The sequence below is a fragment of the Mesoplodon densirostris genome, chromosome 12, assembly GCF_025265405.1.
Source record: "Mesoplodon densirostris isolate mMesDen1 chromosome 12, mMesDen1 primary haplotype, whole genome shotgun sequence".
Classification (NCBI taxonomy): domain Eukaryota; kingdom Metazoa; phylum Chordata; class Mammalia; order Artiodactyla; family Ziphiidae; genus Mesoplodon; species Mesoplodon densirostris.
In genome coordinates, this window is record NC_082672.1 from 87,233,063 (window position 1) to 87,257,865 (window position 24,803).

Below are 24,803 nucleotides of genomic sequence, written 5' to 3' on the forward strand. Positions count from 1 at the left end.
TTTCTTCCTTCTGCCCCCACTAATTAGCTTATTGTTCATTTAAGCTGATAACAGTGTCTGAAAAATTATATTATAGGCATACACTGTGTCTCCATCCTTTCCTACCCAAGTACTGTGTCTATCAGGACTACTTGTCTCAGAAAATGCACTGCATCCAGAAATTGTCTTTTACTTTGTGCCTGATTGTTTTTCAGGAGTTTGCAGTATCTGGAATTAGACAGAGGTTACTTTGCTTTAGAGAACATCTCTCAATGGGTAGAGAGGGGTATTTGCAGTGTCCTGGTGGTTATAGGTCCTGGGACTCTGAGTAAATGGATGGATGGTGGTAGAGGGAGGAAGCTCATTCTTTGGAATTTTGTTCCATGAAGCCAAGGTAGAGTGTGTGTCAGAAACTACAGCTCCACCAACTGTCTTTTACCTAGTGCTAATTCCTCCCAGATTCTAATTGTCTCTCAGTCTTTGTTTTCATTGTTATTGAGAATTTTCATCAAATTTTGTTTTCAACAGCTATTTAGTTAGAAATTGAAAGAGGATGATTGGGGATTGTCACCCAGATTCTCTCTAAGCCAGAATTCCTATCCTATTTGAAATTATACTTGTCATTAACTTTAAACTTTAAAAGCATCCTTTTAACCCAAAGTTCCCTAATATTCTTTCTAACATCAAGACTGAAAAGTGCATTTTAAAGACTAGTGCATATTTTCACTCTTTCCCCAACCCACCTCTCATCCCTATAATCACTTCCTAGTTTCTGGTAATGTAAGCTAGATTAGTGTAACTACATTGTTTTATATTATATATTTCCTTTAATTATTTTGGACATTTGCATTCAACTTTATAAGCAAACATTTTAAAAATTCTGAGCTATGTTTCATGTGTTTTTTAAAATTTTTATTTTATTTTTTGATTTTTCATGCTTATTTTATTGAATTTTATTTATTATTTTTTGTAGAGCAGGTTCTTATTACTTATCTATTTTATACATATTAGTGTATATATGTCAATCCCAACCTCCCAATTCATCCCACTCTGAGTACATGGATGGCTAGAGGCAGAGGCAGGAAGCTCATTCTTTGGAATGTTGTTCCATGAAGCCAGGTAGAGTGTGTGTCAGGAACTACAGCTCTACCGTCTTTTAGCTAGTGCTAATTCCTCCCAGATTCTCAATGTCTTTTAGTCTTTGTTTTCATTGTTATTGAGAATTTTCATCAAATTTATAGTTTCCTTTGCTGTGCAAAAGCTTTTAAGTTTCATTGGGTCCCATTTGTTTATTTTTGTTTTTATTTTCATTACTCTAGGAGGTGGGTCAAAAAAGATCTTGCTGTGATTTATGTCAAAGAGGGTTCTTCCTATGTTTTCCTCCAAGACTTTTATGGTGTCCGGCCTCACATTTATGTCTTTAATCCGTTTTGAGTTTATTTTTGTGTATGGTGTTAGGAAGTGTGCTAATCTCATTCTTTTACATGTAGCTGCCCAGTTTTCCAAGCATCACTTATTGAAGAGACTGTCTTTTCTCCATTGTATATCCTTGCCTCCTTTGTCATAGATTAGTTGACCATAGATGCGTGGGTTTATCTTTGGGCTTTCTATCCTGATCCATTGGTCTATATTTCTGTTTTTGTATCGTCTTGTACCATAGCGCCAGTACCATAGCGTCTTGATTACTGTAGCTTTGTAGTATAGTCTGAAGTCAGGGAGCCTGATTGCTCCAGCTCCTTTTTTTTTTCCCTCAAGATTTCCTTGGCTATTCAGGGTCTTTTGTGTCTCCATACAAATTTTAAGATTTTTTGTTCTAGTTCTGTAAAAAAATGCCATTGGTAATTTGATAGGGATTGCATTGAATCTGTAGATTGCTTAGGGTAGTATAGTCATTTTCACAATATTGATTCTTCCAATCCAAGAACATGGTATATCTCTCCATCTGTTTGTGTCATCTTTAATTCCTTTCATCAGTGTCTTATAGTTTTCTGCATATAGGTCTTTTGTCTCCTTGGGTAGGTTTATTCTTAGGTATTTTATTCTTTTTGTTGTAGTAGTGAATGGGATTGCTTCCTTAATTTCTCTTTCTGATCTTTCGTTGTGAGTGTATACGAATGAAAGACATTTCTGTGCATTAATTTTGTATCCTGGAACTTTACCAAATTCATTGATTAGCTCTAGTAGTTTTCTGGTGACATCTTTAGGATTATTTACGTATAGTATCATGTCATCTGCAAACAGTGACAGTTACTTCTTTTTGTCCAATTTATATTCCTTTTATTTCTTTTTCTTCTCTGATTGCCGTGGCTAGGACTTCCAAAACCATGTTGAATAATAGTGGTGAGAATGGACATCCTTGTCTTGTTTCTGATCTTAGAGGAAATGCTTTTAGTTTTTTACCATTGAGAATGATGTTTGCTGTGGGTTTGTCATTTATGGCCTTTATTATGTTGAGGTAGGTTCCCTCTATGCCCACTCTCTGGAGAGTTTTTATCATAAATCGGTGTTGAATTTTGTCAAAAGCTTTTTCTGCATCTATTGAGATGATCATATGGTTTTTATTCTTCAGTTTGTTTATATGGTGTATCACATTGATTGATTTGCATATATTGAAGAATACTTGCATCCCTGGGATAAATCCCACTTGAGCATGGTGTATGATCCTTTTAATGCACTGTTGGATTGTGTTTACTGGTATTTTGTTGAGGATGTTTGCATCTATATTCATCAGTGATATTGGTCTGTAATTTTCTTTTTTTTGTATTACCTTTGTCGGGTTTTGGTATCAAGGTGATGGTAGCCTTGTACAATGAGTTTGGGAGTGTTCCTTCCTCTGCAATTTTTTGGAAGAGTTTGAGAAGGATGGATGTTAGCTCTTCTCTAAATGTTTGATAGAATTCACCTGAGAAACCATCTTGTCCTGGACTTTGGTTTGTTGGCAGATTTTTAATCACAGTTTCAATTTTAGTACTTGTGATTGATCTGTTCATATTTTCTATTTCTTCCTGGTTCAGTCTTGGAAGGTTATACTTTTCTAAGCATTTGTCCATTTCTTCCAGGTTGTTCATTTTATTGGCATAGAGTTGCTTGCAGTAGTCTCTTAGGATGCTTTGTATTTCTGCAGTGTCTGTTGCAACTTCTCCTTTTTCATTTCTCATTTTATTGATTTGAGTCCTCTCCCTCTTTCTCTTGGTGAATCTGGCTAAAGGTTTATCAATTTTGTTTATCTTCTCAAAGAACCAGCTTTTAGTTTTATTGAGCTTTGCTATTGTTTTCTTTGTTTCTATTTCATTTATTTCTGCTGTGATCTTTATGATTTCTTTCCTTCTACTAACTGTGGGTTTTGTTTGTTCTTCTTTCTTTAGTTCCTTTAGGTGTAAGGTTAGATTGTTTATTTGAGATTTTTCTTGTTTCTTGAGGTAGGATTGTATTGCTATAAACTTCCCTCTTAGAACTGCTTTTGCTGCATCCCACAGGTTTTGGATCATCATGTTTTTGTTGTCATTTGTCTCTAGGTATTTTTTTATTTCCTCTTTGATTTCTTCAGTGATCTCTTGGTTATTTAGTAACGTATTGTTTAGCCTACATGTGTTTGTGTTTCTTTACATTTTTCCCCTATAATTGATTTCTAATCTCATAGCGTCATGGTCGGAAAAGATGCTTGATATGATTTCAATTTTCTTAAATTTACTGAGGCTTGATATGTGACGCAAGATGTGATCTATCCAGGAGAATGTTCCATGTGCACTTGAGAAGAAAGTGTAATCTGCTGTTTTTGGATGGAATGTCCTGTAAATACCAATTAAATCTATCTGGTCTATTGTGTCATTTAAAGCTTGCCTTTCATTATTAATTTTCTGTTTGGATGATCTGTCCATTGGTGTAAGTGAGGTGTTAAAGTCCCCACTATTATTGTGTTACTGTCGATTTCCTCTTTTAGAGCTGTTAGCATTTGCCTTATATACTGAGGTGCTCCTATGTTGGGTGCATATATATTTATAATTGTTATCTCTTCATGGATTGATCCCTTGATAATTATGTAGTGTCCTTCCTTGTCTCTTGTAACATTCTTTATTTTAAAGTCTATTTTATCTGATATGGGTATCGCTACTCCAGGTTTGTTTTGATTTCCATTTGCTTGTAATATCTTTTTCTATCCCCTCACTTTCAGTCTCTATGTGTCCCCAGGTCTGAAGTGGGTCTCTTGTAGACAGCATGTGTGGATCTTGTTTTTGTATCCATTCAATGAGCCTGTTTCTTTTGGTTGGAGCATTTAATCCATTCACATTTAAGGTAATTATCTATATGTGTGTTCCTATTACCATTTTCTTAATTGTTTTGGGCTTGTTTTTGTAGGTCCTTTTCTTCCCTGTGTTTCCCCCTTAGAGAAGTTCCTTTAGCATTTGTTGTAGAGCTGGTTTGGTGATGCTGAATTCTGTTCGCTTTTGCTTGTCTGTAAAGCTTTAAGTTTCTCTGTCAAATCTGAATAAAATCCTTGCCAGGTAGAGTAATCTTGGTCGTAGTTTCTTCCCTTTCATCACTTTAAATATATTGTGCCACTCCCTTCTGGCTTGTAGAGTTTCTGCTGAGAAATCCGCTGTTAATCTTATGGGAGTTCTCTTATATGTTATTTGTCATTTTTCCCTTGTTGCTTTTAACAATTTTTCTGTCTTTAATTTTTGTCAATTTGATTACTATGTGTCTCGGTGTGTTTCTCCTTGGGTTTCTCCTGTATGGGACTCTCTTGCTTCCTGGACTTGGGTGGCTATTTCCTTTCCCATGTTAGGGAAGTTTTCAACTATTATCTCTTCAATCATTTTCTTGGGTCCTTTCTCTCTTTCTTCTTATGGGACCCCTACAATGCGAATGTTGGTGCATATAATGTTGTCCCAGAGGCCTCTTAGGCTGTCTTCATTTCTTTTCATTCTTTTTTCTTTATTCTGTCTTGTGTAAGTGATTTCTACCATTCTGTCTTCCAGGTCACTTATCCATTCTTCTGCCTCAGTTATTCTGCTATTGATTCCTTCTAGTGTAGTTTTCATTTCAGTTATTGTATTGTTCATCTCTGTTTGTTTGTTCTTTAACTCTTCTGGGTATTTTTTTCTTTAATTCTTCTAGGTCTTTGTTAAACGTTTCTTGCATCTTCTTGATCTTTGCCTCCATTCTTTTTCCGAGATCCTGGATCATCTTCACTATCATTATTCTGAATTCTTTTTCCAGAAAGTTGCCTATCTCCACTTCATTTAGTTGGTTTTCTGGGGTTTTATCTTATTCCTTCATCTGGTACTTAGCCCTCTGCCTTTTCATCTTGCCTTTCTGTGAGTGTGGTTTTTGTTCCAGGCTGCAGGATTGTAGTTTTTCTTGCTTCTGCTGTCTGCCCTCTGGTGGATGAGGCTATCTAAGAGGGTTGTGCAAGCTTCCTGATAGGAAAGACTGGTGGTGGGTAGAGCTGGGTGTTGCCCTGGTGGTCAGAGCTCAGTAAAAGTTTAATTCACTCGTCTGCTGATAGGTGGGGTTGAGTTCCCTGCCTGCTGGTTGTTTGGCCTGAGGCACAACCCAGCACTGGAGCCTAAGAGCTCTTTGGTGGGGTTAATGGTGGACTCTAGGAGGGCTCATACCAAGGAGTGTGTCCCAGAACTTCTGCTGCCAGGGTCCTTGTCCCCGTAGTGAGCCACAGCCACCCACCCCCCACCCCCCCGCTTCTGCAGGAGACCTTCTAACACTAGTAGGTACATCTTATTCAGTCTCCTATGGGGTCACTTCTCCTTCCCCTGGGTCCTGATGCACACATTACTTTGTGTTTGCCCTCCAAGAGTGGAGTCTCTGTTTCCCCCAGTCTTGTCAAATCCGCTAGACTTCAAAGTCTGATTCTCTGGGAGTTCCTCCTCCTGTTGCTGGACCCCCCAGGTTGGGAAGCCTGACATGGGGCTCGGAACCTTCACTCCAGTGGGTGGGCTTCTGTGGTATAATTGTTCTCCAGTTTGGGAGTCACCCAACGAGTGGTTATGGGATTGATTTTATTGTGATTGCACCCCTCCTACCATCTCATTGTGGCTACTCCTTTGTCTTTGGGTGTGGGGTATCTTTTTTGGTGATTTGCAGTGTCTTACTGTTGATGATTGTTGAGCAATTAGTTGTGATTCTGGTACTCTCACAAGAGGGAATGAGCACATGTCGTTCTACTCTGCAATCTTGAACCATTCTGATTTTTCCTGTTTCATGTGTTTTAATGTTTACTTTCAATACTAGTTTTTATGTACAAGACTCCCATTCTTGGGGCATTTAATTTGATTGGCTGTCATTTAGAGTATGCTATTCAGCAAAAAAAAACACATTGTTTTTGTTCTGTGTTTCCTTTCTTTTCTTTGTAAAGGATTACTTGAGTCAAATATTTCTTAATTCTAGGTTTTCTGAGGACTTTATTCTGCTGTCTCAGTAGTGAGTGATACATTGACTCTTCATATAAAATTCTTTTTTTTTTTTTCCATCAAAAGTCCTTCCACTGGAATCAAAAGATGTTGCAACATTGTCTCCTGGCATCTCAAGTAGCAGAGGAAAATGTTTGCCAATCTGATTTTGTTGCTTTGTTTATAATCTCTTGTTGGTTTGTTTGCTTGCATGTATGCTTGTAGGATTTCTTTTTCCTTATCTTTCTAATTCCAAAATTCTTCCACTGCGCATTTTGCATGGATCTCTTTCAATACATTTACCTGAACTGTGGTTGGCTATTCATGTCTGCATATTTGGGTCTCCTGTTGTAAAACTTTTTCTTCAGCTGCATCTTTGTTACTTCCTTTCTGTTCTTTGTTCTGGTTTCTTGTTTTAGGGCATCTCCAAGGCTGAAATTAAAATCTCTGTTCTCACCTCTCTGCTTTCCATGTCTATCATTTTCTTTTACTATTTTCAGATCTTTTTCTCCTTCTTCTGTGTTCTGGAAAGGCTTCATAAGTTTGTTCCATATCCTGCCATTTCAGTTTTCCTCTGCTTCCTGCATTGGCTTTCATTTGTTATTGCTCTTTTATTTCCACTTCATCTCCCCCAGCCCTCTATTCTCCCCAGGTTGTTGTATGTGCATTTCATTCTGTAGACATTTTTTAGTCAGGGTGCTAGAGACTGTTCATGTAACCTGCTTCTCCTTTTTCCTGGGCACCCACTAGACAACAATTTCTCAGCCCCTCTTGAAGTTATGTGAGCATAATTTACCAATGGAGTATATGAAGAACAGATACAAATCACTTCCACACCTGGCCCATAAAAGTCTCCCACGTGTGGTCTCCCATGCTATTTCCCATTCCATGGCAATCTTAAAAGCCATGTGTTGAAGATGGTGCAGCCACATGGTAGAAAGAGCCTAGTTCCCTGAATTGCCAATTGGAGGAGAGCTGTCTGCTAATCAGGAACATCTGTTTTGGATTTCACATACCAGAGCAATAAAGTTTTATTTCTTGTTCCACTGAAATGTGGAGCTTCATTTGTCATAGCAGTTAGTATCATCTTAACTCATATTCATAGCCTGTTTTTTCATTATGCATGACTTTTTAATTTTTTGCCTCTCTTGTAAAAGCCATATCTTTGACATTCTTTTTTTGTGTGTGTGTGGTACGTGGGCCTCTCACTGCTGTGGCCTCTCCCGTTGTGGAGCACAGGCTCCGGACATGCAGGTTCAGTGGCCATGGCTCACGGGCCCAGCCACTCTGTGGCATGTGGGATCTTCCCGGACCAGGGCACGAACCCGTGTCCCCTGCATCGGCAGGCGGACTCTCAACCACTGCGCCACCAGGGAAGCCCGACATCCTTTTGAGAATGACCAGCTTCCCCTAATTTTTTATCATCTGAGTCCTAATGTGCTGTTCTCTTTCCCTCGTGTTGTCATGTCTATAAATTCCATGTTAATTTTTGTCTCTTTACTCATTCTTTAAATGTAATGATTTTTGCCAAATGGAGATTGTCAGCAGACAGTCGCTGTGATTTTTACACGGCTCTGCTAACTTTACACTTATTTTTATGGAGGAATCTCTTTCTAGGATCTTTACCTATTGGAAGGTTTTCAGTATTTGATTAGCATCCATATAGAGCTGCTTGATACATCAAGGTGCAATTCTATACTACTTCCATGATTTGGTCCTTAAATCTGTGAACCAAAAAAGTTCAGTGAAAATCACAGTCTCCCAGCATGCATTGCTGCCAGGGTTTTCTTGTTTCTGGCCCAGCTCCAATGCTTTACCTCCGGGCAGAAGAACTAGGGACTCATCCACTCCCTCCACACACATGCGTTTTTTCTTGACTTGTTTCATGTTCAAATTGTAACTACAACTTACCAGTTCTATATTGTATTTGGTATAGAGACTGGTACTCAGATCATCCAACAAACAATTTTTTTAGGAGGGGACAGATACACAATTACTTTTTGATAAGAACATAGGCCTTCAGTTTTCTTAAAATACAGATTTCTAGGCCCCTTCTATGGAAATTCTTATTTAGTAAATCTAGGGTTAAGCCCAGTAATCTGTATTTTTAAAAACTCCCAGGTGATTTTGACATGTAGCTAAGAACATGATCTGGAAGGACATTAACACTATAGTAGATAATTTAAAAAATCAATTTTCTCAAAACCTAAGTTTCCATTGACAGATAAGTGGTGTTTATATAAAATAAAATGTTATTCAGCTTTAATAATACATGCTACAACATGGATGAACCTTGAGGATATTATGCTAGTAAAATAAACCAGTCAGAAAAAGGACAAATACCATGTTATTTTGCATATATGAGATACATAGAGTAGTCAAAATCATGGAGACAGAAAGTAGAATTGTGTTTGCAAGGGGCTGAAGGCAGGGAGAAATGGAGTTATTATTTAATGAGTGAAAAATTTTAGTTTTGGAAGATGAAAAGTGTTCTGGAGATGGCTGATGGTGATGATTGCACAGTGTAGGTGTAGTTCATACCATTGAAATGTGCACTTGAAACGATTCAACTGGAAAATTTTGTGTTATGTAGTTTTTACCACATTTAAAAAAATAAAATAAATAAAAATAATTAAATGATCTCCTTACTATACACCCTGAATTTTTATATCATTAGAATCATAGACTTTGAAATCTAGAAAGACATTAGAGATGAGAGGCCCCGAGAGATGGGGAGATTTACATAAGACCAACAAGTAAGTGAGAAACAGAGAGAGAACTACTAGCTATAACTCTTGGTTGTATTTACCAGAATACCATATTTTAAGTATTGAGCATTTCTTTTTTCCTGATTGCTGGTATGAAAGGTTTGTTCTAGAAACTTTATTGCTACTTCCATCAGTCTCCTTCTTGAGACAGGGAAGTACCTTGAGTTGGAAGAAGTATGGCTGTCCTTATTTCTAGTTAAGTCAGTAAAGGTCTTGGGCTATTGGAAGCAATTAGGATTTTTAGGAACAGGTATATCTGGGAACTCAGGAGTTGATATCATGGTTGGGTCTCCAGCATGGAGAACCATGGGCTCTGGAGTGGGGAGTGGAAAGGAATTCAAGAAAAACTCGTCCTTGTGTCTTCCTGGCTTTGAAGCTTCCAAGGGAACTTGGATGGACCCCCTGTGGTGTTTTATGACTAGTTAAATTGTACTTATGCAAAGAAGAGGAATGGCCAACATTACAGATGACTATCTGGAAAAGACTTTTCCCAGACTAAAGAAGTGGAACAACTCACCAGTAGAGAATTTAATGAATTACAGTTTGGAAGAAGCCAAACAAAGATGAGTTTACATTAATTTGCCACACACAAAACATTCTCAAAATATACAGGGGATAATGACTAAGCCTTGTGTAAGGGAATTAACTGGGTTGTATGTACACCACAACTTTGGAAAAAGAGACTGCTAACATTCCTTAAGCCACACTGGAATTCAAGACCAAAATACTTAACTCCTTCAATGGTTGAGTCTAAATTGTGCAACCACTATGCTGCCAGAGTTTCCTCTGGTTATGACTTGTTACAGATGCAATTGCCACATGTCACTGAGAAATCGTAACAGCTTGGTCATGTCAGCTGAGGAAATATGGATTCAAAGAATTTGCTCTTTACAGCATTTTTCAGAACAAACCACTTTGTGGTCAGCGAAGGGATTACATCTGGGGTGTCTGGAAATAAAGTCATTTCAAAAGCAGGATGAAATGGAAGGACTTAAAATAGCATGTGTAGGGATAGGTTATTTTATTCCCAAGAAGGCATGACAGTTTTGGACACTTAGTTAGCACAGCAGGTGATGACACTGAAACCTAAGAAACCTGATGACTTTAACATGATCTTCTACAAGGGTCTTAAAACTACCATCTCATTAATTCACGTTCCAGTGAATTTTTCTTTTCTTAATGTCTGCAGTATTATTGAACCCAAGTTCATGTGCCCAACAAACCAAAATGATGGAGTTTGGAGCAGAGAAAGGTTTATTGCAAGGGCCAAGCAAAGAGAATGGGCAGCTGTTGCTCAAAAGATTTGAATTCCCCTGTGGTTTTCAGGGAAGAGTTTTTAAAGGCAAAATTTGGGGTGAGCATTGCAGGGTGTGTGACTTTCTTCTGATTGGTTGGTGGGGAGGTAACAAGGTGGCTTCCAGGTGTCTCAATCTTCAGGCTTCTTGTTCCAACCAGTCTGGGGTCCACGTACTTGTGCTCGCCCCGAAGTTACCAACCTCCACCTGGGTGGGGGTCTCTGTTCTTACAGAAGAACTCAGAGATATGCATCAGATTGTTATGTATATCCCATGAAGAGGAGCTAGGACTCTGCTTTATGCCTGCACTATTGTTTCTTGACTGCTTTTCCTTTGTTTCTGCATTCCCTCACTCCCCTAATTAGTAACTGTTTGAATCTTCCCTTTGGAGGGAAGGTCTAGAAGGCTAAAGCCTTTTCCCTACAAACAAGAAGGAGGAGACACAGAAAGGATTTTGTACCCCAAGAGGGCCCCGCAGGGTCCTGCTTGGTTTCAACAGTACTGTTTGGTATAAGTGGAAAAGGGTAAGACAGTGTTGTGAGTTGAAACCTCTTTCTCTTGGTTTGAAAAATCAAATGATACAAATATAATATTGTTGTTTTCAAAGCAATAGGATTTATTTTCCTGATTAGAGGCTGATGGGAATGTTTCCTTCAACTGTGTATGTAAGAAACAAGAACCTACTTTTCTGTTTCATTTCGGACCTTCCTGGCAAAGACTTACTGCTGACACGAGTCTGGACCAGGCTGGTATTTTCCTCCTGGGTTATACTTTAGCAGAGTTGTATTATGAATTCAGCTCCCACATGCATCATCATGCTACTTTGCAACCAGGCAAGGTAAAGATGGACTACTTATATCTGTGCTAGATTTTCTGGAAACAGGAAGAAAAATGTTTTCTAGAACAGTAACAAGGAAAAATAGTAAGAATGTGTCTGTCAGGGATTGAGGATTTCTTTGTAATTAATGATAATGTTTGTATGAGGTGATTTGATACTGCATCCTATAATCTGTTGAATCCATTTTGCCTCCTTGGCTGGGCACAATCATTTCTAGAAACTAGAGTTTAGCTTCATTTATTTTCTTCATTGTTTTACTGTTTTCCTCCTATTTTACCTTTATTACTTGCTTCCTTCTGTTTAATTTGGGTTTAATTCACTTATTAAAATGAAAACTTAGATCACTGATTTGAGAATGTCTTTTCTATATAAATCATGTAATGCTATACATTTTCCTCTAAGCATTGCTTTAGCTGCTCTCTACCATTCAGTATGTTGTATTTTAATTTTCATTAAATTAAAAATGTTTGAAAATATTCCATGAGATATCTTCTTTGACTCCTGGGTTATTTAGAAGCATGTTTTGAAATTTTTCCGAAACTTTGGGGGATTTTTCAAACATCTTTCTATTTTTAATTTCTAGTTTAATTATCTTGTGGTCACAAAACATACTTTATAAGGATTCTACTTTATAAAAATTTATTGAGTCTTTTTTATGTCCCAGAATATACTCTATTTTGTAAATGTTTTGTGTGCATTTGGAAGAAAAAAAATGTGTATTCTACTGTTGTTGGGGAGAATATTCTATAAATATCAATTAGGTCAAGTTAGTTGATAGTGTTGTTCATGTTTTCTATATCCTATTGATTTTTTGTCTAATTGCTCTATGTTATTGCAAGAAAGTTTTTGAAATCTTTCAGCTGTAATTTAGGATTGTCTATTTCTCTTTTCAATTTTATCAGTATTTGGTTCATGTATTTTAAAGTTCAAAATGTATTTGTATACATATTAGGTGCACAAACATTTAGAATTATTACATCCTTTAGATGAATTGAACCCACATTAATTATGAAGTGTCCCCTTTTACTCCTGTTAACATTTCTTATTCTAAAATCTACTTCATCTGAAATTAATATAGCCATTCCAACTTTATTATGCTTAGTATTTGCATAGTATATTTTATTCCATTCTTTTAAATGGAATTTGTGTCTTCAAATTTTAAGTGGCTTTCTTGTAGACAGAATAAAATTGGGTAGTTCTTTTAAGTTCAGTTTGATGACCTCTGACTTTTAAATGGAACGTTTAGCCATTTGCATAGGGTTTTTTCTTATTTTCTATTTGTCCTATCTGTTCCTTGATACTTTATTCCTATTTTCTGCTTTCATTTAAATTAAGTACTTTTATGATTCATTTTATCTTCTTTATTGGCTTTTATTTTCCTCAGCAGTTGCTTTAAGGTTTAGAGTACACACCTTTAACTTATCATAGTCTACTTTCAAATAATAACGTTACACCACTACATACAGTGTAAGAATCTTACTGTAGTATACTTTCATTTTCTTCCTCCTGACCTTTTTGCTATTGCAGTGATCTATGCTTCTACATGCTCTAAATCCCCAAATACATTATTATTTTTGCTTTGAATAATTATCTTTTAAAGATATTTATAAATGAGAAAAACAATTTTTAAAGGGTTTTACATTTACCCGTATGTTTGCTATTTTCAGCATTCTTTATTCTTTTCTGTAGATTTTAGTTTCCACCTGTTACCATTTTCCTCTGCCCAAGCACTTCCTTTAATATTTGTTTTCGTGCATGTTTGATGGCAATGAATTTTCTCAGCTTTCTTTCTTTCTTTCTTTCTTCCTTTTCATCTGAAAAACAATCTTTTTTTATACATTCATTTTTCCCAGATGTTTTTGCTTTTTATAGAATTATTAAGTTCTTCAAAGGTGTTATACCACTGTGTTCTGGCTTCTGTACTTCTTGACAAAAATTCTGCTGTAATTCATATCTTTGTTTGGAAAAATATATTTTCTCCAACATGGCTGATTTTAAGATTTTTTTTTTCCTTTATCACTGGTTTTCAGTAATTTTGTAAGATGTGTGGTTGTGTGAATTTCTTTTACTTTCTTTTCTTTGGATTTGTTAAACTTCTTGGATATCTGGGTTAATTGGTTTTTTCAAATTTGGAAAAATGTCAGCCATTATTTCTTTACTAGTTACCCATTTTATACATATTAGTGTATATATGTCAATCCCAATCTCCAATCCGTCACACCATTATTTCTTTAAATATTTTCTCCCTTCCCCCTACATTCCCATATCTGTGATTCCAATTGCACATACTCTAGACCATTTGTTATTGTTTCACAGGTCACTGATGCTCTATTTATTTATTTTTTTTTTGGTGGGGGAAGTGTCTTTTTTAGTCTTTTTACCTCTCTTGCTTCCTTTTGAATCGTTTATATTCCTATGTTTTGGATTCACTGATCTTTTGCATAATCTATTGTTAATCACATACAATATAATTTTTTCAATTTCAAATATTGCTATTTTCATCTCATAAACTTCTATTTGCGTCTTTTTTATATCTTCCATTTTTCTCTTCATCATTTTAATGTGTTTTTCTAATCCTTGAATTTATGAAGCATTTATAATATTCATAATAGCTGTTCTAAAGTCTTTGTAGTTTCATTACTTCTGTCATATATGGATCTGTTTCTGTTGATTGATTTTTCTCTTGATTATGGGGCAAATATTTTCCTGATTCTTACATGCTGGTCATTTTTCACTGGCTGTTGAATATCATTGTTAAATCTTGTTTTGTTTTGTTTTTTAATTTCTTTAAAGAGTGTTGATTTTGTTCTGATGTACAGTTAAGTTATTTGGAACTAGTTTGATCCTTCTGAGGCTTTCCTGAATCCAGAGAAGCCTTTTGTCTCAAGCTAACTTAGCCCCACTACTAAGGCAATACCCTTCTGGCCATTCTACTCATTTTCCTGTATATTATAAAATCTCTCAGGGCTTCCCTGGTGGCGCAGTGGTTGAGAGTCCGCCTGCCGATGCAGGGGACACGGGTTCGTCCCCTGGTCCGGGAAGATCCCACATGCTGCGGAGCAGCTGGGCCCGTGAGCCCTGGACGCTGAGCCTGCGCGTCCGGAGCCTGTGCTCCACAACGGGAGAGGCCCCAACAGTGAGAGGCCCGCGTACTGCAAAAAAAAAACAAAAAAACCTCTCTACTCTGGCTGAGGGGAACATGAACTATTCCCAGCCCTATTTGAGCTCTACAACTTGTTCACCTTCTGCTTTTCAGTGGTTCTTTCCCTGGCTTTGAGTAGTTTCTTCTTTTGCATTCACAGAACTGTGCTCAGTCATAGGCTCAATGGTATTTTTCCATAGCTCTTTGGAGCTTTCTCTCTGTGCAGCTTTATCCTCTCCAGTACTCTGTTCTACAAATTCTAGCTATCTTGAGCTTCTTGACCACTAATCTCAAATTTAGGAAGAATGCCAGGTTCTGTTTGGATTTCCCCACTCTGTACTTCAACCTGGAAACTTCTAGGCTGTAAGTTGGAGCACTTTTAGAGTTTTTCTCATGTGTTTCCCTTCTCTCAGGGATCATAGTTCTGTGCTGTTTATTGTCCAATGTTTTAAAACCCCTGCTTCCTATGTAGCTGTCTCATGGCTAGCAGTGGGAGTCTCCAGCTGGAGACAGCCATGTTATTCCTCAACTGTTAAATTTCATTTAATTTTTTATATTCAGGAGCCAGTATAGAGTAACAAGAAAGAATCAGGCCATGGAAACAGACAATCCAGGCCTCAACCATAGCTCTATTAAAGTATGAATTAATTTAATTATTCAATTTATTCATGACTGTATTCTTTTATTTTTATAATATTTAGTGAATATTACTTTGTGCTAGGCATTGTGCTATATTCCAGCTTTAGTTCATCAGCTATTAAATAGGGAGAAATAACACCTACCTCGTTGTGGTAGATTGCAAAAATGGCCACAAATTATTCCAAGTTTTCTTTCTGATCTTGCATTGTGACCTTGAAGCTTCTCCTATCAATTTCCTTTACTCATTAAATCTGGGATGGCCTGTGACTTGCTTGGGTCTGTATACTGTGGTGGAATTGATGTGTGTGATTTCTGAGCCTCGACCTGAGGAGACTTTGCAGGTTTCTTCTCTCTGTCTTAAAACCTTGTGCCTGCCAAGTGATTAGGTCTGAGTTGGCATGCCAAAGAATGATGAAGTGGAAAGATGCATTGGTTATCCTAGCTATGCTAGTTAAGTTATTGTAAACCAGTCACCCCCAGCCTACCCACTAGTCTATTATGTATCAGGCACTGTACTGTATTCTAGCCTCAATTTATCAGTTTAAGTGAGCCCAGCTAAGACCTATTGAGCAGTATTATGTGGTATCTGTGAACATACTGGTTAGCTGATGTTTGTGACTGAATGAATGGAAGATAAATAAGTTACATAGTTGTACATAGGTATTTTAGAGTAAATAAGTTTTAAATTTCAGCTTAGAAGTCATTTCCTCTGGGAAATTTTGCTGACGTCTCTGACTAAATTATATTTCCCAACTATATTCTCTTAGTGCATGCTATGTTTATTCTTTATGAGTCAACAATTGAATACTTATTTCTGTAACTCATTAATGTCCAACTCCTCTATTCCACAATAAACTCTGCTTCAACATTTATGCCTGACATTTAATGCAGTCCCTGAAACTTAGTAGATATTTGGTAAATATTGTTTAGGTGTATGAGTAAGAGGTAAAGTAGGTTAAGGACTGAGAAATGTCACCTGGATTTAATAACAAAGAAGTCATTATCACACACGTTGACAGCAATTTCAGTGGATTGATGGGAAAAGACATGAGACCACAGGTGCATGAATATTGCAAAAAGCATTGAGCAAACTGAAAAGAAGCCCAAGTCCAAGTTACTAACTTTATTTCAAAATGCAAATTCCTTTTATGCTTGATTATGTTTTTCTTTTAAATTACAAAAATTAAATCTAAAGTGTCAGGTAAAAATATGATTTTTATTAATTTAATCATTAACATGCCTCTGAGAATCAGCACACAGAGAATCTTAATAAGCAACAAATGCCCTTGTGATATTAACCTCTCTCAGTTTCACTTGCACACTTGTTTTGAATTCTCCAGAATTTGACAGTCAAGAGGACACAGCATAATAGAATAAGGCAATATGTTCAATTTGGTTACTATGGACTCATTGAAGAGGCTCCAGAGAAACGGTCATTTGGATATTTGAATAAAAATCCCATTTAAAATCAATTGAAGATTTACCTTTCAGGACCTGATATGTACATTTCCTTTACTTCTCTTGTGGCAGAAAGGATGCATCTTCGTGTGTTTACTCTCTGCCTTGGAAACTGATTTCATTGTTTTAAGTGTCAGTTTTAATCATCCTGTAAAGTGAAACACCAGAATGGAATGACCTTTACTTTCAGTGACATAAATATTTCAAAAGAAACAGACCTTTGGGTTCAGGAAAGGGTGTGTCAGATGAACAGGTGTCAGTGCAGGTCAATGTGTTGTCTTTCACCACCGGCCCTCTGGACTGTAATTTGGCTTGGCTCACACGTGTGCAGAAAATTGGCCACCTCCATCCTGACTCTCTCGGAACCATCTCCCTATTAGAAAGCCATCAGACAAATAATTCACTCTCAACCCTATCATCGGCCTCCTAGAGAAAGATTGGGTTGGGATGCTGAGAAAATTAAAGCCAGGCTCTTGAGCAGGCAGTTGGCCTGGGCATATTTTTCCTGCTATGTCGTGCTTCCCATTAAGCAGCTAATGAGTCTTTGTCACAGGTGAGTGACATTCAACTGAAAAGAGAATGATTCCTGATGAAGGGAAGTCCCAGAGACATTTTTGGAAAGGAAAATGTACCAAGCTAAACACAGGAGTACAATATATCTTCAGGTAACAAACATGGGCATGTGAGATGTCTATGAGCATGAAAGAGATTAGTCAGTGTAATCTATATGGGACAGAGGATGGAGGTGTAAGCTTCTCCAGAAAAAAACGTGCCAAGTTTCTTTAAAACATTAGAAGTCTTGTATAATGGACAGGCTGAAGTAGTTGTCCATTCATTCTCTTCGATTCTTTTTATGTTACATTCACTTATTATTTATGACCGTGCTTAAAGAAGCCATCTGGTAAAGTTAATGGTAGACTACCTACTCCTCTGTTCTCTGTTGAGAACTGAGACTTTTGTATCACCTTTTACACGGTCCTTGGCTCGTGCATACATTCTACAGACTACCTTGTTTATGAGGTCAGAATGCAGCAGGCTGCAGTCCTGGAGTTACCTTCATTGGTGCTTATTTGTGACTCCCTGCTCCTCTAAAAGTGAGCTGCCAGGCTCAGTAGAGAGTGACAGCACATCAGAAGCTCTGGTGACATCTCCAGCAGTAAACCTTGATCGCATTTATGCATCTTATGGTGCCGTCATTGCTATATTTCCAAAGTGCCCTTTTCACATGGCCATTTTATTGCTCCCTTTGAGTTGCCAAAGTTCCCTGACTACATCTCTCACTGCCAAAAAAGGCATTAAACTCTTCAGCTGGTCTTATCATTTTCCCGAAAACAATAAAGGACCTTTTGTATGCCTTTAGTGAAATGTGTTCAATGTGCCAGCAAGACTGGAGTTAGGCCTGTATTCCAGCACAGGCTTGAGTCCAACTAGAAGGGTTTACGGCTTCCTCTATTCTCTTCTATCTCAGGCCCAGCTTTGGAATTGCCATCTCACTGAATATAGAGCATACATTTGGTGACTTTTCTTCTAGACACTAAATTCTTTTTAGGCTTATTTGTGTATACTTTCAAAATGTTAAGTTATTACAAATTTGTTTTTGAAAAATGGCACAGAATTGAACAGACATGAGAAGAAACTGTCACAAATTGAAGAAAAAAGTGTGACAAGTGGGGTGTCCTGGGACTTCATTCTAAGTCATTGCAATATTTAGAGGTCATTTCTGCAGATAAGGAGAAATGATCAGTTCCTTTAGATGGCGTAGGATGGACCACATAGTAGTAAATACTTAAACAAAAAATCATTGGGAGAAAATTTCTATGTAATTTGAAATGATGTGCTCTGTTTATATCAAAGTTTGTGTGTAATTTACAGCACATGTATGTAAAAACATTGTCTTTTGAATATAGCAATTCTATCTTCTCCTGGATTTGACTTTAGGAAATGCTTTCTCCTTAATTTAGTTTAGTTACTTGAATCACTACTATGATATCTGGAAGTTTAGTAAGTGTGGCAAGACTGATAATTTGACCAAATCTGTTCTCCCCTTCTGTCATGAAAATGGAGTTGTGGTTGAGTCCAGGCCTCTTAGCTGGACTGCATTTCCCAGTCCCCCTGCAGTTAGATGGCCAAGTTCTTGTCAACAGAATGTGAGCAGAAGTGATGTGTCTGGGTCTGGAAATTAAAACATTGAACAAGCCTCCTCTAGACTCTTTCTGGGTATGGTAGGTATCTAGCTTCTTTTGTGTTCTAGAAGATGGAGGAGCAATAAGGTGGCAAGAACCTGGGTCTTGAATGACTACACCTAGCGGCTCTGTCCTGTCCATCAGAACTACTCATTACAGTTCTGTTACATGAGAAAGAAATTTCTATATTCTGTAAGCCACTGTATGTTGGGTTCTCTTTGTTGGAGGAGCTCATCCTTTAATATAACAAACACAGTTATAACCCCATTTAATCGGGAAATGATGTGTGCTGCTTATGTCCAGGTTTATGTGTGGTTTTAAAACTTAAGAAACAAATAGACTTTGAAAATGTTTCTGACATATATACGCTGTGGATACTATGTCTAAATAGACAACTAATGAGAACCTACTGTACAGCACAGGGAACTCTACTCAGTGTTCTGCTGTGACTTAAATGGGAAGAAAATCCACAAAAGAGGGGATTTATGTATACATATAGCTGACTCACTTTGCTGTACACTAGAAACTAATACAACACTGTAAAGTAAAGCAACTATACTTAAATTGAAAAAATAAAATGTAAAAATCTCAAAAAAATGTTTCTTCTCTAATTGGAGATACAAACACCACTGTATATTTTTCATAATTTATTTTTTCATACATATATAATAAAAAGTTTTCTCCTTTATTATCCAGTGTTGATGAGAGTGTGAGGAATCTTGGACTTTTATATGGCGTGGGGTGTAATTATTAGTCTTTTTGAAGCTCTTTGGTGGTTATCCATCAGAAACAAAACCTGAATCACCTTCGGGTTTTACTTCTTGAAACCTGCCTTCCAGAAAGTTTGCATATGCGAAAAGACAAAAATTGCAGATATTTTTTTGTAACAGGAAAAACTGTAGACAACCCAAGCATCTAACGATACAGAAATGATTGCATGGATTATAGGGAAATCCATGCTATGAGATCCTCATTAAGAAAGATGAGACATGGTCACATATTCGGACATGGAAAGATGACTAGGAAGTAGTAAAATAAATGCATCAGTGTGCATATTATGACACTATTAAGTAAAAATGCCTATGGGTGTGTGTGTGTATGTGTGTTTCTGAGAGTGTATATGATCAGAGGAAGAAATCGAGGCTGCGATAATATGCTTTTGTGCTCCTTCATTTTCTGCAGTATATAACATATAATGGAAGCCAGATGTTGACCCAGATATAAGGAGCTTCATCCATCCCATCATCCAAAGTGTGAAAAGCTGCATTCGCCTGAATCAATACGTTTGTGACCTGACCTGGAAAAGCATAGGAAGATAGTGCATCAGAGTTACTTCCATCAAGATGAAGGGGATTTGTGGCGTAGATTGGAACACAAAGGGGGACTATCACTTTTCCATTCTATATCCTCCTCTGTCCTTTGACTTTTAAGATATGTCCCGTGGCTCCCCAACTCAAATAGAGCGTAATATTTAGAACCACAAAATATTTAAAGTGTTTGGTGAAAATGTATGCACCGTAGGAACTTTTTAAGAGTGTCAGATATTAATGCTGTGATGGAATTTAATATCTCAAAACCATGGGCTTCAAAGAAGTTAGACTTGATCTAAGCCTCCGGATCAGAAATAAAATAAAAATGGAAAATATGACTTATACTGGAACTCTTCAAGCAACTTTTGGCTTTTTCTGTGAGAACACTGAAGCTTCCCTGTTGGTAAACTTGGGAATAATGGAGAAAGTCTTGTGGGCTGGGAGCTTCTAGGCTGAATGTTAACTGCAGCTGGGAGATAGCTGTTCCAAAGAGAGTTGAAGACAACACCAGGTTAACAAGCAGACAAGACTGTTAAATGTTACACAGTTAAAAGCCAGGCCCTTTGCAAAAAGGGAGGTGGATACACATCGCATCCCTTGTTTAGTTTTCAAAGAAGAGATAAATGAGTAGTATTATTTTTGTAAAATTTTATTGAAGTATGGTTGCTTTACAATGTTGTGTTAATTTCTGCTGTACAGCAAAGTGAATAAATGAGTATGCTTTAGGATTAATAATAATGCTTTGAAGCTTCCTTTTCAGAAACAAAAATTAAAGGGAGGGCTTCCCTGGTGGCGCAGTGGTTGAGAGTCCATCTGCCGATGCAGGGGACATGGGTTCGTGCCCCGGTCCGGGAAGATCCCGCATGCCGCGGAGCGGCTGGGCCCGTGAGCCATGGCCTCTGAACCTGCACGTCTGGAGCCTGTGCTCCACAACAGGAGAGGCCACAACAGTGAGAGGCCCGCATACCACAAAAAAAAAAGAAAAAAAAAAAGGGAACAACACCTTGAACTATTATTTTAACTGCTTAGTGATATATCTATATATACATTATATATATATATATATATATAATGTATATATATCACATCATATATATATATTTTTTTAACTGAACTTTGTGGTGGTTTTAAACATTTTATTCAGGGCCAACTATAATATGAACATGGGATAGGTCTCAACTTCTGAGACAGTAGGATTTTCAGAAGTTTAGAAATTCAAACTCATATAAAATCAAATATTATTTTAAATGTTCTTAACTGCTAAGGAAAATAAAACCATACCCAAACCTTCCTTTTCTCATCTAGTAATATTATGAGTGGGTATGTTAAAATCATTTAAATAAGTTAAAAGGAAGCTCACATCCAAAGGTTATTTCCAAAGGCTACTCTGGAAAATACCAGTGCTTGGCATGAGTGGTTCTAGACTGTTCTGCCAGAGCATTCAGTAGAGTAGTGACAATCAAACTCCAGTTTGGATTGTCCTAGTATAAAAGTAAAATATATTCTCGGGAAAAGCAAGCATGCTGTCAGGCAGTCATTCAACACATATTCATGAATCCCCATATGGGTTTAGGGAAAGAAAGTTTAAATAAGCTGTAAGTTTCCCCCAAAGGGAAAGAGAGTATTAATCAAATACTTATAAGGTGAAAGCACTATAAATAATGCTATTAAAATTCTTTGGGATCTTAAGTAAGGGTAGAAAACCCCCTCTAAGTTGTTAATTGTTTCACAGAGTAGGTGACATTTAAAAGAGTCTTTCAGGATACCTAGGATTATCACCAAATATAGAAAGAGACAGGTGAAGTAGAGGAATGTGTGTATAGCACGTCTTAAATACAGACTGTATGTAAGAACTTGAAATTATAACAGGGTAGCATTTTGAAAAATTAGATGGTTACATTCAAAATAGGATTTTGCCAACAGGCAATAGGTTGAGAGAATAAGGACTTGAAAAATTATTTTAGTTCTTATTTAACATTAAAGATTGAGCCTGATGGCTACTGTAGCTGCTTTTCTGATTGTATAGAATAGGTAACTTTAATCGTTGTTTCAGCTTAGCCATGAGAATGGAGTTTGGAAGATGAAAGATATGGCCTGGAGGAAAGTAAAAGGTATCTTAATTGTTTGGATTACTGGGAGGCACTGTGAGAGTCGGAGGACTGAGAACAAAGACAAAGGTTGGAAGATACTAGAGTCCCTCCACCATGCTCCCCAGTACACACTCAAGGCTGAGCTGGTGGGGAGAGAATGGTTTTGAAACACTGGAGAAGATATGGAACTCCAAGAACTGGGGAGCTTTGGTTTTGTTCCAGAAGGAAACAACTTGTAGGCTGCCTCCAAGTCAGTTGAGGGACATTTCCGTATTACAAATAAACATGGTAGCAGAGTGTGAGTAAGCAGAAGGGGACTGTATTATTCTTTTTAGAACATTCTTGATTCCCGTGTAATGTGGATAGAGGAAGCTGTTGTGGTGGGAATAAGGAACTCTACGGCAAATGCACTGGGTTGTGCCATCTGGTAAGGGACCAAGTGACTAATGTAGTCAGACCTCAGTGTATGGTCAGGGTCCAAAGAGTGGTCAGAGGAGCCTGAGTCGTCCAGGAAACTTTATAAAGTCAGCAGAGACCAGGCCGACAGATCATTGGCAAGGACACTCTAGGGGTCTAAGGACCACCTTTCCCAACTCCTGAAAAGCACTAAGAAAGACACCAACATCCAGGGCCAACCCCTTTTTCCCTTGCCATTAGTGAGGTTGAAAAAGCCGGATAATCACTTTCGATTCGTCGCTTACCGACTGGGGTGAATATTTGACCAAGTATTGATCAATGAGCTATAAGTGGAATTTGCTGGGGGGTGGCTTTTGTATAATGATTTTTTATCTGAATAAGACAGGGATATGGCTGGGAGCATGCTCCTGAAGCTTCCTTTCTTTGTCCACGAAGCTAGAAATCTGAGGAAAAAGCCACTATGCTAAGCATGTGGAGTGAAAACCAGAAAGAGCTTCTCATCCATGTTATCACAGAACAGATAAACTAACAATAGCACTTACTTATCTTTGGATTTTTTTGTCATGTAAAAACAAACTCCTATTTATTTAGGCCACAGTTAATCATCTGATCTATAATTTTCAGCCTTTTCATCAAAAGTTTATCAAAAATTTTACTGTCTGATAGTCATGTAAGTTTATTGAGAGTCTATCTAATGAATGGTGGGCCAGATCCTACCTTAATCTCATATATATAGATGTCTAGAAGACAGCTGTCTCTGCTGCTCTCTCATCTAAGCCAAGACTCGGTCATCTAAGAGTGATTGAAGCAAGCTGAAGATTTCAACATTCTTTCTGTCCAAAATAAAGAAATCATATTTTCCACTACTCTACAAATTGTACTATGGGTAAATTGCTAGCCCTATCACAAAATGTTTAGAAATTATGAGATTCAGTGAGCTGGAAAAATATTTTTTTTAGTGTCAGGAGTTGAACTGGAGGAGGATGAGATAGGAAGGTTTAAGTGGCAGCCAGATTGTGAAGAAACTTGTATGCTGCAATTTAAACACGGATTTTGAAAAGAATATATATATAACTGAATAACTTTGCTGTATACCTGAAACTGACACAACATTGTAAATAACTATTTCAATAAAAATTTTTGAAAAATAATTAAAAATTAAAATTAAAAAAAATGGACTCTGACTTGTAGGTCATTGGGAATCATGGAAAAGTTTAAAATAGGAGATTAATACCAAATTAATATTTTAGGAGGATTGTTTTGGTAACTATGTAGAAGGAAGATTGGAGGGGACATAAAACAGGGACAGTGAGAATTATAAAGAAGCTAATGTAGTTACATGTTAACTTCATGCCTGGAATATGGTTATTGATACTTGTTGAAAGAATTTAACCTTTAGTTCTGGATTTGCCTAAAAGTGTCAACATATTAAATATCAGATCTAGATGACAAAATCTTGAGATTTTTGTTTTAAATTATTTTAATATAATCAAAATATTTGCTAATAACACTTCTTTTTCATGACTAAATAAAAGCAAGCAACTGTTAGATTTTTAAATTGCAGTTTATGTGAACTTGCATGTATTAGCTTCATCTCAGCAGGTGCACAAGAACTGCTTAATGACTGACAGGCTGAATTGAATTCAACAACTTTTTACTGTATTCATTGCATTTTCAAACAGTTTTTCTAACATCTTGCCTATGGATATGGCCACTATAACACCCAGCTTTTCTGAAGCAAACATAGTTTCCAATTTTGTGTTCTAATCTCATAAACATACTTTTCCTTGTCAAATCATAGGTTTCAATTTTTGTTTCAGAAATGTTAGTCTGTATTCTTTTACTTTAATAAACCTAAGAAATGTCACAAATGATCACGTTGCTTACATTTTCTTTGCCTTTTTGCTATAGAAACAAATGAAACAAAATGACCCCCAATTCTCAATGTCTCAGTTATGCATATAGAAATGAATATCCTAAAACAATCCTCTGAGTCCTTTTTAAACTGTAAGCTTCTATTTTCAAGCAGTAACTACCTTCAGTGTGAGACAAGTGCCCCCTTGCCTCTTGTTTAGATCTCCTCTAACTGCCAAGATTAAACATTTAACTACCTGTAGTTTATAAAAAAATTATCAAACCATTGCCTAAAATAGGTCTGTGTTTGTTGTTGCGCTTTATTTTTATTTTTTTCTAAAGGACAAGACCCATGAGGATTCATTCACAGAGCTGGTAAGACTGTTGGTGAGTGCTCCTTCCCATGGTGGAGTGAGCTGCATG

The 24,803-nt window shown here is 37.1% G+C and overlaps 1 protein-coding gene across 2 annotated transcripts in view; it reads left to right on the top strand.

Moving 5' to 3' along the window:
• The window catches only part of BCKDHB (branched chain keto acid dehydrogenase E1 subunit beta), a 292,585-nt gene extending 268,215 nt beyond the window's left edge, over positions 1-24,370 (top strand). For both annotated transcript variants that reach the window (XM_060115039.1, XM_060115043.1), the window contains one exon: positions 19,892-24,370. The gene's annotated coding sequence lies outside the window, so the exon portion shown is untranslated. The remainder of the gene's footprint in view (positions 1-19,891) is intronic.
• The last annotated feature ends 433 nt before the right edge of the window (positions 24,371-24,803 follow it).